The sequence below is a fragment of the Micromys minutus genome (assembly GCF_963924665.1).
Source record: "Micromys minutus genome assembly, chromosome: 31".
NCBI lineage: Eukaryota > Metazoa > Chordata > Mammalia > Rodentia > Muridae > Micromys > Micromys minutus.
Genome location: NC_137966.1, coordinates 2,022,313 through 2,039,152, shown reverse-complemented (window position 1 = coordinate 2,039,152; position 16,840 = coordinate 2,022,313).

Sequence of the window (16,840 nt, the reverse complement as noted above, 5' to 3'; positions counted from 1 at the left end):
AGACTGTCTGACATATGCTAGAGGAATTTTCAACATCAGCTGAATAAAAGAATGGGTCAGAGGGCCTTGACATCTGGAAGAAAAGTAGAGACAGATTGTTCAATACTTTCCAAAAGATCCTATGTCAAAGAATTGATATTTCAGAAGACTTTTGTATCTAAATAAGCATAGGAACCAATGTGTGCTATTTCCAAACTTTTAATGATCTACAGTGCACATCCAAAAGTAAAGACTAGGCTAGTGAGACGGTACAGAGGAATAGGTGTTTGTCACTAACCTAACAGACTGAGTTCAATCTTAGCACTGGACTGATAAGAGAAAATTGACTCTTACACATTGTCCTCTGACTTCCACACACCAGCCATATTATATGTACATACACATAAACAAATGAACAAATATCAAGGAAGGAAAGAGAAGAGAAGAGAAAAGAGGAGAGGAAAAAGAAGAGGGGAGGGCAGGGGAGGGAACAAGAGGGAAGGGGAGGGGAGAAAAAGAAGAAAAGGAAAGGAAAGGAAAGGAAAGGAAAGGAAAGGAAAGGAAAGGAAAGGAAAGGAAAGGAAAGGGAAGGGAAGGGAAGGGAAGGGAAGGGAAGGGAAGGGAAGGGAAGGGAAGGGAAGGGAAGGAAGGGAAGGGAAGGGAAGGGAAAGGAAAGGAAAGGAAAGGAAAGGAAAGGAAAGGAAAGGAAAGGAAAGGAAAGGAAAGGAAAGGAAAGGAAAGGAAAGGAAAGGAAAAACAAAAACTGGGGCTGGAGAGGTGGTTCAGTGGTTAAGAGCACTGATTGCTCTTCCAGAGGTCCTGAGTTCAATTGCCAGCAACTACATGGTGGTTCACAACCATCTATAATAGAATCTGATGCCCTCTTCTGGTGTGTCTGAAGACAGCTACAGTGTACTCATATAAATAAAATGAATAAATCTTTTTTAAAAATAACAAAACAGAAAAAAGCATAAAACTACCCAGGTGGCACACACATAATCTAAGAACACAGGAGATAAAGGCAAGAGGACTGAAGCCAGGCAGTTCTACCTAGAGAGTTCCAGCCCAGCCTGACCATACATTGAGACAAATAAAACCCTCAGAAGCAAAACCAGAAAGAGTAAGTGTTGGTCATTTCCATGCTGAATATATTAACTTAACCTTGTTTATCTACAAGTTTCCTAACCTTATTTGGGAGAGAGTGTTTTTATTTGTTTAGTGCCCTTGGTGTTGCAATCACTGACATCTCACGGAACTAGTTTCAAGGGACACACTTTGGGAAAATGCTACCTTTGACCAGTTCGCTCCATCTCCAGGGGAAGCATCATAATTTACATCTCCACAATGTTTTCTGTGCGCCATGAATTCTCAGCTGTCATTTCCCCTTGAAGCCTCACAGACTCTGAGACATCACTCAGATAGCATCCCTGTTTTGAAGAGAAGGAAATAGAGGTCTAGGAGGATTAAGGGATTTGCTCAAGGTCACACAGCTAGTTAGTGACAGAGATGAAAAGAGCTCCCAGGTCTCATATTAATCCAGTTATCATCAATTAACACCTTGGCAAGTGTCTGGCTGATCTTTATCCATAGGTTGGAAACTATCTTTCTCAAAGACACCAGGAAGATCTCTTTTTTTTTTTTTTTTTTTTTTTTTTTTGCCAAAAGAACACAAATATTCAAGTACCTAAGAATTTTTAATAGGAATGTGTATGGGAGTGCCAAGAAAAATGGATTAGGGTAGAGATACTTGCCTCCAAGCCTAACAACCAGGGTTCAATCCCTAGGACTTACAAAGGGAAAGAAGAGAACTGACTCACTCAATTTGTCCTATGAGGTTAACACATGAGTTGTGATATTACATGGACATGCATTTGTACACAAACACACACACACAGAGAGAGAGAGAGAGAGAGAGAGAGAGAGAGAGGATAGATAGATAGATAGATAGATAGATAGATAGATAGATAGATAAGATGATAGATAGATGATAGATAGATAGATAGATAGATAGATAGATAGATAGATAGACAGACAGACAGACAGGAAGGAAGGAAGGAAGGAAGGAAGGAAGGAAGGAAGGAAGGAAGGAAGGATTAAAAAATGACTGTGTTCTTTACTGACAATGACTAAGGAGTAAAGATGACCCAAAGTATCCTGCTTACCCCCATTATGTGTCTTGTGCATTTCTCCAGTCAAGTGGTGCCCCACTTGTGGCACATGTAGCATTGTGGGCCCCATCCTTGAATGGGACAAACGTGACTAATCCATTTCCATTCATTGAGTCCAAACACAACCTGAGAATGTCTCAATCACACACTTTCAGGCAGCCACTGTTGACATATCAAAGGTGGTGCACGGTCTGACTGATGCTGCCTTTGATTTCTCTTTTAATAATGGTCTCCCTCCAATTTCTATAATCTGTTGTGTACCAATTTTCTCCAAGTTGAAACATCCTCTCCAGAAAGGTGGAAGTAAACAAAACTTTAGGGGACTGGAAAAGCTAAATTCACAAGATTATCCAGAGCCCCTCCCCAAACTGCATGAATAGCACGTGGCTGCTGAAGGAGGATATTAACCAACCCAGCTGTCAAGAAGACATCCTCAGCCCTGTTACACCGCCTGTTGGTCCTGCAGAAAGCCCTGGAATGCTGGTTCTGAAAGTCATCACCCGTAGGAGGTGAGCTTTGCTGCGCTGCAGATGCTTTTGGGTAGTGCCAGACCCTGTATGTAATCAATTATCCATGCTCCTGAAAGTAGCTCCAATTAACTCTACTTCACCAAATTGGATTTAGGTACAAGTGTTTACTTTGATCTATTGCAGGTTCCATATCTGAGGTAAGTAAACCTGTGTGTGTATCTGTCTGTCTGTCTGTGTGTGTGTGTGTGTGTGTGTGTGTGTGTGTTGTGATCTCCAAGAAAAAAGTATCACAGAACACCATCTTTCAGGCCAACAGTCTATAGCCTTATTTCTCACAATGTCAAGTCTTTTAATTGTCTCATGTATACTTCTTTCCAACCTCAAAGCATTTGGTGCACACTTTTAGAAAAGTGCACCAATACTGTTGCACAGTAATTGCACCAGAGAACACACATGGATATGCCTAAAGCAGAATAGAACATCTTTATCACCAACCGAACAGACTTCACTCTTCGTTTAACATAATTAAGTAGGCCATTGATCAAGCAGGATCCTACAGTAAAGGCTAGGAGTAAAAGAAGGTGTGCCCTACCCATGACTGTGAATAGAGTAGGGAAATAGATTCTTGATATCTTCTTTCTTCTCTCTCCTGAAGGTTGTTATTCAAACTGTGACTAAACTTTCTATAATTACCTCTGGCTGGTTGACATAAAATTTGCCACACCAGTGCCATACAGAGACCAAGATGCCTCATAAACAAGTTCAATCCTCTTCTATTTTGAAGATCAACCTTGGCTAGGTTGAAGAGTCTAGCTGGCTTCCTGAAGGGAAAACAGAATGTTTCAAGTGGCCCAGGTCTACAACTGTCTAAACACTGAGTTCCCTAAAAATCTTATTCCCCACACCTAGGGCTGAGAGTCCAGCTATGATGGGGCTTGTTATATCTGTCCCCACCAATGGAGAAATAAAAATTGGGATGGCTCAGCACTTATAGAAAAGTCCTAAATCTAGATTAAAGGGGGCACTGCCCTCTTCTCCATTTTTGACAAACAGCTGGGGTTTGGTTTGCACAAGAACACAGGATTGGGGTCTCCTTCAATGCAAACAATTCAGAAGTTTTGCACTTGATTAAGCCATTAGTGTAAGCAAATCAGGTATTGTCTGGGGCCTGAAAAGGCATCTGACCACCATTTCCAGGTTAACATGCTGGGTATGGCTACAGGAATCTGCTAGGGGAAATTATGTAGGCAGAATCTTAGTGACATTAAGCAGGCACCCTTTCCTTGGCAGCACCCTAGGATGAGTTAAGGTTGGTCCCAGGTACAGTCCTCAAGATTGGAAGTGACCTTATTGTTTGATTAGTTTCAATCACGATATAAGATGGGAGCTTGGGGTCCAGGCATAAACAACTCTTTCAAGCATTCTGAACAGTATGAAGCTGGATTTTGTTGCTTCCTTAACTTTCACCCTTTGAGTTACTGAGTGAGTTTCTGGAAAACTTGGAGTTTTGGTACCTACCAACTTAGGTACTGGTATCCTGGGAATAATATAATTGGGCCATTTGGATCAATAGGCTAGATGACCCCAGGTACCAATTGATTTAAAATATAAAGTATGCTGAGTGGATCTGGGCCATTGATGTATAACCTGACTCCTCTGGTCCTATGGTTTCCCAGTAATGACCTTTGGCTTCGCTCTAGGCCCTAATCTATGGATCTGGGATAGTATTACCTATGGCTTCAGGTAGATTGTGATGGTTCTCTTTCTAGGACTATGAGGGGATCACTGTGCCCTGAGGAAGACTCAGATTTTCACCTCCACTGAGTATAACACTACTGTCTGACTACTGGCAGCTCAAGGAGGTGTCAGCTAGGGAAGCATAGTATTATATAGTTATGCATAAAAACTAACAAATACTTTTAGCCAAGAATTTTTGGTTTTTCTCTATGAAATCTACTTCCCAATATTCTCTGAGGGTACTTCCCCAGGCACAGTCTTTCCAGGGATTTTCTTCCTCCTTTGGGCTCCACTTGTATCCAAGTGGTACATCTGGACACAGTGTCTTTTACAAGATTGTCTAGTTGAAATATATAATATCTGGGCCTGAGTTAATCTGCAGTTTTGGAAACCCCCAGATGGATGGCCTGATGGAGCTTTGACTCCTTTTGTTCTTCCAACAGTAGCAGAGAATACATGTTTCCCACCAGGCAAAAGCCACCACCAATTTGCCTCCTGTTTGGCATCTTCCCTTTTTGTCTATTCGGTTTCTTTCCTGTGTATAGTTTGATCATCGGAGCAAATTCAGGTTCAGGCAGGATCACCAAGATCTAGAAAGACCCCATTAGTTCTAGGGCCACCATTATGATAGCCAAGTCTGCTCCCCTATTCCCTTGGACCTCTGGTGGATTTCTCTCTTTGATGCCCTATGCAATAGACAGTGGCTATCTCTTTTGGAAGTGATGAGGTTTGTGATTATTTCTCCTTTGTTTTTAATTTCCTTTCCATCTGAGGTGAGAAGCTCCCTTTCCTTGTAGAGGGCCCCACGGACATGAGCTATGCCAAATCTATACTGTCTGTGTACATAGTAATGGCTTTGTTCTTCCACCAGTGAAGTACCTATGTTAGTGCTCAACTCTTTGTGCTGAAATCCCTTAGATAAGAGACTGGGCTCATACTGTCCTGTCCAAGATGAAAACTGTGGGCCTAGCATACCTGCTTTCATACTGAACAAAAGTGCTTTCATCAGAATACATCACTTCTTCTGCTTTTTGTAGCAGGACATCTGTTAGATTAGGTCTGATATATTTGACTACAGCAGCCACTTCCAGGAAATTATACAGAGGCTCTGCAGGCTTATCATCTGGGAGTAGGGTGGCCAGGTTGATGGCTGGTGTTTCATAAAATAGGATGTCAGACTTGTCTAGAACGAGTTCTTGATAATGGGTTATTCAAGCAATGGAAACCCGCAAACCTGGGTATTCATAAGCAGCATGTCAGAAACTCCATCACCTGATTCTTTATCTTCAGTATGGGTATCTATAGGATTAATAAAATTTGCTTCTGGGACAACCTTTGTTTGCCTCCTTCTAAATTGTATCCCAGGTAGGTGGTAGATGCACGTGGAGTTGGATTTCTTCGGCTGAGATCCGATGCACCTGTAGTGCCTTTGACATTCCTCCTCTGCTTCTGAAGCTGGAAGGTCATCCACATACTGTAGCAGGATGTTCTCTGGATACCTTTACCAGGGTCAACCCTCAAAATCTTATTAAAGAGCGTGGAAGAGTTGTTGGCCAATTGGCCAGATCAGCTGGCCAATAAAACCTTTCACAATCCATTCACTCAAAAGCAAAATAGATTGGCTTCTTATTGGTGGCAAGGAGAGACAAAAGAATGTATCTTTTAAGTCCAGAACTCTGTATACTTGCTTTTTTATTGGCAGAAGACTCTGGGGGATGCAGGGATAGATGGTCTCTAGTCTTTTGTTGACTTCCCAGAGATCCTGGGCTGGTCAGTAGTCCTGCATGCCCAGTTTTAAGACTGAGAGCAGGAGTGTTCCAAAAGGAATGGCAGGGAATGAGTGCTTGGGAAACAAAAACTTTAAAATACTTTATAATATCAAAGAAATATAATTATGCTTATTGTTCTTTTAATTCATCTGTCTGGGCTGGAGCCAACATGCTTTATCTTCTTACTTTATATTTCTAATTTTGGTTCCCTTGCTCTAACTATCGGATAGTCTATTTCAACTTCAAATAATTTAAAAAAAAAATCTGAACCACAGGTCTGGAGTTATCAGTAGCAGAGAACTTGTGTGCCATGCAGTAGGCCCCAAGTAGAGTTGAATCTATAACACTTCCCCAAATAAATACATAAACTGGATTTAATTTAAGCTGAATAAGTGTGGCCTTACTAACCATACATTTGAGAAGGTTTTAGATAAAGGAAAATGTAAATAAGATACATCCATGACGCATTCAGCATTTATATAATACAAACTAGCTTACTCTACTTGAACGACTATATAAAAATTCCTGAAATTTAGTAGCTTATACAGAGACTCATGTTTCTCCTGGTCTGGGGAAGGTCAAGATTAAGATACCACTTCCTTAGCTATGCATGGACACCTTCTCACTGTAACCACAGAGGGCCAGTTGTAAGAATTTCTCTCACACATCATTCATAGATACACTGAAGCAACAGAATCCTCATCTCCCCAAAGTCCCACCTCCTGGAACCATCATTGTGGGTTAGAATTCCAGCAGAACAGGAAATGGGAAGACACAGCATTTGGGCCATATGCTAAGTCACATGAATCTAATTTCTCCTTTAAAGCCAGGTAAAAGAGGACTTTTACCCACACTTTAAGTAAGCCTGCTTGCTGACTCATCTCATTACTTCACTCTCCATGGAATGAGCACTCCCAGGAGCCAGCAGAACCAGACCCCATAGCTACTTTGTTCACAGGACCCAGCACCCTAGAATTTTTTGTCTGGATGGCTCAAGTTCACATCATTCAGATCTCTTCCCAAGGAACCAAACTCCTGATGAGGTGTGGTTGGAGACCTGATCCAGGGCTTGGTGATGTACTTGTCTGAACTCAAAACATCCGTGATGTGAAATGAAGTTGCAAGTAGAAAGGGGTTGGCACCCATGTCAGATTCCCCTTAAACTCTCACATTCCATCAGGGAAACCCAAGTTATCTAGAATGGTCTATTCAAATTGTGCTTTCTCTAGCTCCAGATGACTTACATAATTAGAACCATTTTAAATTCCTAGAGAAGTCTAGCAGATGATAGAAAGTCCCCTACCATTCACTACCACACATGGCTTTCACATAATTTTTTACTATTAATAATGCAATAACAACATACTTTTATCTATTTGTGCATTTATCTGGCATGTATGCTCCTGCATGCCACAACACATATGTGGAAATCAGAGGATAACTTGTAGGAGTCAGTTCTCTTCCACCACCATGTGGGATCTGAAGTTCAAACTCAGGTTGTCAGGCTCAGAGACAAGTATCTTTAACCATAGTCATCGTGATGGCTTACTAATTATTTTTTTTCATTAAGTGCTATCCATAGTTCAGAGTAGAATCCACTCTGTATAACACATGTCTGCGGGTTTGGGCAAATATGTCCTATCATATTTTTATTATTGCATCATATAAAATATGTCAACCCCTATGTGGTGGGATTAGAGAGAGATGTAACTCAGTGGTAGAGCACTTGTGAAGAACACTCAAGGCTTGTACTAAAAAGAAAGGGAGAAAAGCCTCTGTCTTGATATATGATATTATCAACAAAGTCTCTTATTTTAAATCCTCACTGTGTATTCCTTAGAGACTACCCAGGTAATACCCCTCCTTAGGTTTATTTTTATTTTATGTATATGAGTATCTTGCCTTCATGTATATATATAGATAAATAGATAGATAGATAGATAGATAGATAGATAGATACACACACACACACACACACACACACACACACACACACACACACACACATATATTCTCCACATTCATAACTGGTGTCAGAAGAGGGCATTGGATCCCCTGAATCTGAAGGTACAGGTGCTTATGAGCCACTCTGTGGGTGTTAGAAACCAAAGCCACATCTTCAGCAAGATCAATTGGTGGTCTTAACCACTAAGCAATCTTAGTGGTTTATAGCCTTTCAATTTGTTTCCAGAACTGTTTATCTAAATTAGTAGAAAGGTCACAGAATGTTGTACCTCCTGGCCTTTGTGTTCATTTTGGTTGAAGAACTCTAAGACTTGCACCCCTGAACCACCTGGGACTTGCACTGCCTTTAAGTGCCATGCAAGGGTCTAAAAGAGAAATTGCAGAGAACCTCAGCCTAGCTACCTGCTCAGCGAGAGTGTGTGCCAATCCCACAGGCTCCTTTCTGCAGTCCGATCGCTCGCTATTTCAGATGCATCCTCCGCTTTGTCAACACCGGCCTTCCAGAACAGACAGAGAAATCTCTTCTCTGCAGCCTATTAAAGAAGCAGACTGAAGGATTAATCAAATTAATGAGGAAGAAAAATCAATGAAAGTAATTATCACAAATAAACGCAAGAAAACAAACAGTGTATTTACTGAAGCATTCTTTTTGCCACTTGGCATTTGACTTCAAAGAACCAAAGTTCAAAATGAGGTTCTGATCAAATAATCAAACCCACCACAGCTCACAGAGAGTACAACACCAACCATTGAGCACTCATGGAGAGACCATGGCTCCAGGTGCATATGCAGCAGAGGATAGCATTGTCTGGCATCAATGGGAGGAGAGGCCTTTGGTCCAGTGAAGGCTCATGTTTCCAGTGTAGGGGAACACCAAGGTGCTGAGGTGGGAGAGGGTAGTTGGGAGAGGGAGCACCTTCATGGAGGCAATGGGAGGGGGAGGGGGATGAAACTGGGGGAAAGGGGATAGCATCTGAAATGTAAATACAGAGAATATCCAATAAAATAAATAAATAAATAAAAATAAAATGAGGTTCTGGCTGCACAGGTCAGGTAAGAGAAGAGAGGGCATGAGGATATCTGAAAGTGATCCTGTCCAAGATGGGTCAAATTACAGCGGAAGCCTGGGTGTGTGTCATATACCCCAGACCAGTCAGGAATCAGTGAGACTTTTCAAAAAGTATGCACGTAGATTCTTGCTCTTCCATCCAGAAAATCTGTTGCAGGAGAATTCATGAAGGGGATAACTCTCAAAGTGCTCCAAACTTCAGCTTTGTGATGCAATGGAAAGCAGGAGACAGGTAATGCAATAGCACTCAGTACTGAGGAGATAAAGGATGCTCGTGAATCAGCCTGATGACCGAACTGTCATACCCTTGCCTGGGTGGGGAATGATCTCTGGTGGGTTACACTCATAAATCAGGGCTGCATTTCTTACTTCAAAATCAAATGAATCATTTCCTCCACTTCTCGTCTTGTAGGCCACGTGGTGTATATTAGCTCCACTTGGTGAGCCAGGTGCCCTTCGCGGAGCCTTGAAAAGTTAGCAAATTTTGAAAACCCTCAGGGATAGGCCAATTCCATTCACTGTGACTGAGGGTCTCGTTGTTAACCATTGCTTTCTGCCCTTTGTTTCCTTTGTCTTGTTCTTTAATAGATCTTTTTTGTTCTCCATAGATCTTGTAGGAGCCTTGAAAATTCCTCTTCACGTAACTTCACCAGGCTTGGTTTCTGTGACTTGCAAACAAAACTGGAACGAACACAAAGAATCATCACATGCATCATGAAACCTTCATGTATAGACAGTACTACTAATCTATTCAGTCTTGTTTCTAACACATATTTAAGGGTATGGGAATTAACACCGAGACCTATATAGACCATAGCTCTGTAAATCCAGGAACATCCACATCATTTTTATTTATGTACCTGTAGATACAATCAATGTGTGTTGGTATGTGTGTATTGCAATATTGTGTGTGTTTGTGTGTGTGTGTGTCTGTGTGTGTGTGTGTTAGTAAGTCTTTTCCCCCTGTGGATGACTAGTGACAAAAGACATATAGTCCCCTCTACCACAAAAACTATTCATTCTTCAGAATTAGCTAACATGCCATCTCCTCCAGAAAGCCTTTCTAGGCCTCCTTTATGTTTGAGAGCACAAATCATAATGTTGGCTGGTAACTGCCTGTTGGATCGCTCCTTCTCCCTGACCATTCCTTACAGCTAACTCTTCTTGTGTCTCTTGCAGCAGCACATGCTTGTGGGAGAAACTCAACATAAATGTATAGGCCAGATATGGGCAAATAGGATTGTTACAAAAAGCAAGAAGAATGATATCATTCCAAAGAAATAGCCAGGAACAGAAACTCTGTGGGTGAGAAATAAAGACAGATAGAAAGCATAAAAGACAAGTTCTTTACCATGAGCAAACTACATGTGACAATGGGTTGGGGGCACTTATTTGGATCCAGTGAGCTGGACAGATGTTATATTGTCCAGATGTTACACTGGTGTAGATGGTACAACATGGCTTTTTCCCATGACCCAAATCTCTTCCAGTTACCTCCTTCCCTTTCCTTTCTTCTCTGCTTCATCCAGTGCCTGCCCTTCGAATGTAGCTTCTGAGATTGCTATCAGTTAAATATTGCATTGTCTTTGGGTGATTTTTCTACATTGTGATGTCTCTCCACATTTTCAATGGCTGTCCAGCTTCAGACAATCTACAGACTGTTAATTTTCCCCTGCCTTCGCCTTGCCCAAGGAAATTGAAAATAAACTTTAATTTCATAATGGAGGGTTATGGGTGCTTTTGTATGTCTCAGGGGGAAAAAATCAGAATATTGCTTGGTGGAGTTACTTACAGATAATTGGGAGAGTTTTTGATGTTAGGGAAGTTATGCAGTAATTGGTCACTTGGTCAACAGCTGAGGTCTCCTTGACCCTTGCCTTCTACCTGACTATCAGTCACTTCCGGGAGTCATGTCCATTGGCATCAGGTCTGAGTGTTGAGCATACCTAACAGTCACATTCAACAAAAGGAAAAGCTTTGCTTTGGGGTAAATCAACAGACTCTAAAAGAAAAATAAACAAGGGTTTTATAGAATTCTGGAAGTCCCAGCCTGGGAATGTCAACATAGAGGCAGGCAGTGTAGTGATGGTGGCTAAGTTTATCCAATGGAGTGCAATGGAAGCCTTAGAGTTACTTAATGTACTTAGAGGTACCTGGCCTTAGCTCAATTGGGTCTTAGGACCAACTGGAGGAAGTAAAATAAATCCTTATTTCTTGGGGAAAAGAAATCAGCATGTTGACTTTTGGCAAACTTCTTTCATGTTTAGTTTTATTCCATCTTTGGGAAGTTATTTTTATTAGAAAAAGATATAAAGCTAGCAACAAAGGACAAGAAGCGTTTTCCATGTGTCTGTGTCATAAGGCTCTACACAGCAATAAACATGGAAGAAATGGCCCCATTGTGCACACAGACATGCATCTGTGTTGTGAGGTTTGCATTATTTACTTGACTATATTTATTGCATAGACATATGGTTTTCTTTTTGCTTGTCTTTATTTCTTATTTCTATCATAGTCTCTATAGATGAGAATTTCATTCTGACAGTGGCCATCCCTTGCTGTAGACAAATTACTGCTGTGATAAACAGCATGAAAAGAACATTCCCTTTTAATTAGATTAATCATTTTATTTTTAATTAACCATATGTGTGAGGGGGAATGAGGTAGCCATGAACACATGTACCCACTGAAGCCAGAGGTGTGGGAGTTACAGGTGATTGTGAGCTGCTTCCCACTGGATGCTAGGACCCAAACTTGGGTCCACTGCAGGAACAGTACAATCCACCCCTGAGTTATCTCTCCACCCTCTAAGAATGTCTTTATGACATAGGGCATCTTTTTTCCACTTTGTTGTAGTTAATCCCTGGGATTAATTGGCAATGAGATTCTTGAGTTGCAAGGGGTACAAGTAGAGACCTGGTTGGGCACCATCTCTGTGATTCAGGGAGGTTCCTTCTAATCCTTTCTTATAGCACCATTTCTCTACTTGAGCCTGGATAATGCTTCAGAACCTTTCTTAATATACCCAAGGAGTTGCAACTATTCAGTCTCAGTAGCCATTCCTAGAAAACAAATCCATAGAGTTTGATAGAAATTGCTACAGTAAAACTTTGCCTTGGGGTTATGCCAGGAAAGTGCACACACAAACACACACACACACACACACACACACACACACACACACACTTCTTTCCATTCATAAAAATCAACAGATTCAAGGTTTTCCTGTCAGCCGAGTCACAGTTCTTTGTGGTCCCTTTGCTCACTTTCGAGTTTCTGAATCTTCAGCAGCTAGCTCCTTGTCCACAGGGCTCCATCAGAGCTAACAACTTTACAATGCAGACTGCTATTCGGAATTCAATAAATATCTCCAGGGTTTCAGTGTAAGTGGAAGATTTCCTTTGGCTAAACTAGCAATTTTCCTTCCTGATCGATGGGAGAGAAACCTCCCAGGATAGTGAGAAAGAGGTCATGGGATGGCCTTTAGTTCAGTGGATTGCTTAGCATGCCCAGAGGCCTGGGATTTATTCTCAATACTGCACACATGGGTTGTGGGGGCACACACCTATCATTTTAGCACTCCAGAGTTGGAGGATGAGGAATCAGAAGTTCAAGGCCATCCTCAGCTACATGAAATAGTTCCAGACCAGCGTGGGTGACATGAACTCCTCTCTCAAAAAATGAAAGGAAGGAAGGAAGGAAGGAAGGAAGGAAGGAAGGAAGGAAGGAAGGAAGAAAGGAAGGAAGGAAGAAAAGGAGGGAGGAAGGGAAGAGGGAGGACGGAAGGACATATGATCTTCCCCCTTTTTCCATAGAGAAAAAAAAAAAACGGAACCATTAAGCCAACAAACCAAAGATCCATCCCCTTGTCTCTCTAAGCCAGGAAGTATCCACTGACCCTCACCTGGGAAAAGCTTTGGCGTTTGCTGACTATTCCTCGGGGTCAAATCCTGGCTGATGCTAACCACAGTCTTCTGTGTATACACATTCAAGGCCTCCCAACCTGCAAGGAATCTCCCGAACACATTGCCTTATGCCTCAGAATTCCTCAAGTTCTGCTTATTCCTTTTAGTCCCAAACTTATTGCATCTCCCCTCACCGTAATCTGGAGGACACCTGTTACTTGGTTTATCTAATCTCTCTCCTCTCTTCTTCTTGTTTTTGACAACAGCCTTTTAACCCCATGACCATCCCATATTCATCCACAGCTCATTGGCCCTCCTTTAACTTCCAGACAGGACTCCCAGCTTTAACTTCCTGCCCATATCTCAGAAAGAATGACTGTGTGGCCCCCACACACACACCCCTGGCTAGTGGGAATTGTTACAAAGCAAGGTCAGGGAGAGAGAGGCTTTCTAGACTCCCAGTCTTCTGAAGTGGGTTGGGAAGCCACTGTGCTCGTTCTGAGGATATTGGTTTAGTTAATGTGAATGTGGAGCTGACCACTGTGGCCACTGTGCCCTTTTGTCCTCTGTGCTGGCCAAAAGCTCATTTTCAACCAAAGAGGAAGAGACTAAATACAGAGGTGGGAGAAGGGCAGGTGAGTTCAGCTGACATGTTCGAATAGCCAAGCGAAAGGGACAAATTCTAAAGCTCTTCTTTACCCCAAAGCACTCTGAGACCATCAACAAAGGATTAGTGATGGTCCATTTTATGTGTGGTTGGTCTGGGCTAAGGTGTAGAGAGAGCCAGTCAAACACTTCCTGATGTGGGTGTGATGATGCTTCTGAAAGAGGTTACCATGTAGATCTTTCTGATTTCACTGCGGAGGGAATAAATAGAACAGAATTAACAGAAGTGGGGGTTGTCTCTCTGCTTGATGTGGGACCCCATCTTCTGTTTTGGACATGGATGTTCCTGATTCTCAGAGCTTCTGTGGTGAAATTTCTCTGGACAACCCTAACTAATGCAGTTAGTATGATCACAGTGAGAACACATAGGATCGCTGTGGTAGCTTTGGTGAGGTCTCATGACAGCAGCATGTTCTGGAGTTGAGCCAGCCTCTCTGCCTAATGTTCAAGGTGCTGGCTTCTTCACAGGCCAAGGGAATTAACCTCATTTTTTTTCTCACATATTCACAAGCGATACTCCAGAGGAGTTCATGAATTTTATTATCGTCAAATTTAGTAATGTCCCCAAATACTCCTAATTTCCCATGCATAACTTTATCTAAAATACCATAGTCAAATGCCTCCTTTGAGAGAGGCAGACTGATGAATATGCTCACTGTCATCTGAAAGTTCTTCACACAACCCTTCTGCATAAGCAACTCTCTCACCTGCCTCTACTCACTGTTTGCTATCAACTCTAGGGACAGCCAAGGTTTACTCGGTTGACCCCATTGTCATCCAGAACCCACATGTGGGTGTGGGCTCTTGGTAGGGACGATTTACTGATAAGGATGGCTCCATTCCAGCAGATGGCTTGTTAGTAGAGTGTGCATGGACACTTGTCATGTTTTCCTTTGTGTCACTAAGTCCTCAGCAGGCCTAGGTTTCTAAGGAGGTAATTTTAGTGCAAAGAGACTTAAGGACTTCTAGATGACATCATTTGCCTGCACTGGACTTCAGTGACAATTCCCAATTGATCCAAATGCTCCAGTCAACATTCCAGAAGAAATATAGTATTCCATGATCGTGCTACAGGAAGTGCATAAGGAGACGTTCACTGCAAAAGCCCCCTTACACTTAGTGAAGGACACAGAAATGCCCCCGACAGCAGGAAGCCTTTCCTGACCTCCTTTCTGCTTTTGTGCCTCTCATTAGATTCTGATCATTTGCTGCTTCTCATTAAGAAAGTTCTGACTGGGCAACCACCATGCTCCAGGTACCACGCTAGCAACATGAGAATCCTACACACACACACACACACACACACACACACAGACACACACACACACACACACAGACACACACACACACACAGACACACATACACAGACACACACACAGACACACACACACACATACACACAGACATACACACAGACACACACACAGACACACATAGACACAGCCATACACACAGACACACACAGACACACACACACACATACACACAGACATACACACACAGCCATACACAGACACACACACACAGACACACACACACATACACACACAGACACACACAGACACACACACACAGACATACACACAGACACACACACAGACACACACACACACACACACACACACACATACACACATGCTCTCTACCTATCAACGCATTATACCACATGTAAAAGAAGACCAGTCCAGCTGATCATGCCTGGACATACTCAGCGTTGAAGAAGCATGGAAAGAGAAGGGAATTTAAGAGAACATAAAGAAAAGTTTGTTATCCCCAGGGTCTGGGTGACATCTCTCACCAGCCAAGTGTAATGAGTTCTAGCACAATTACCATTTTCTATGAAGGGTTGACTACATAAAAACAATAGTCCTTTCATACAGAGATACTTCAGTGTTAAAACATCAACACACTATGCTCAAAACATTAAGTTGTGACCTTACTGCCTTTTCAGTCAGAAATCTGAAATCTTCTCAAACAGGACTCTATACTTTGTTGATAGTAAACACATCTTAACTTCCTTGTGCAAATTCCCTGTGATCTAGGGTGTTACCTTAATCTGTAACAGTAAACACAGCACTCTCAGGAACTGTCCTGGGATCTCATGAAGCTCCTTAGCAACTGAGATGTAACTTCAGAAGCACCAACCTGTATATACGTAAAGGAACTTGGGCAGGGATATCTAAGGAAGCCACACTTAGTGTATCCTCTCTTTTCCCTGAGCACTTTTCTTTCTGTTCAGCCCCATGTTTAAATCTACATTAACTATCCTAATATATTTCATTCTACTTTATACTGCATTGCGAAGAAAATTCTTTTCTGTGACCAACAGACTTGGGCACATCCTGCAGGTTGAATGTGGCAGGTAATGTTGGGGTTTGAGTTGGCTGCTAGACGTGGGGTTCTGCCAGGCCTGGATCCCAAGGTAAGGACAAGTGTTGGTCCTGGGTGAGAACCAGAACTCAGAGGCCACAGTGAGCATGGGAGCAAAGAGAGGCCAGGAAGAAGCTTAGGCCACGGATTGAGAGCTTTTTGATAAACACTAGTTCAGCACTGATTAGCTGCTGAGGCTAGCCAGGCTGAGCTATGTCCTAGCCATTGCCAAAGTATATCTCCCATGTCTATTCCAAGACCCCCCTTACTGTCTTGGTCACCTGAAAATAACAGAAGAGATGGCTTCCTCTCTGTGGGACATCCCAGATTCTTTGGCTACCATCTAGTCATCAATTATCCAATAAAACAAAACAAAAACAAACAAAAAAAAACTAAAAAACTACTGATCACTGAGCTAAATGGTCAGAAATAGATATACCTTCACTTTAGGAGATGCTACCAGAGGACAGGATGTAAAGAAGGGAAGCCCTGATGGAATCTGTCTGCCATCTTACGGATAGAACCCCAAAGATAGGCAAGACAACTATCATTACTTGGGGGAAGGAATCATTTTGTACCACCTGATTTGAGAAAGGGGTGCCAGCTGGGCCTGCCATCTTACCATGCAACAGCCGGTGTCTGCTATCTGTACTGGCAGGTGGTGGTGGGGTTAACAGACAGGTTTCCCAGAGACTTGGTACCTGCTCTTTCAGAGAAGGAAGGTCTACAGAGAGTGGCACT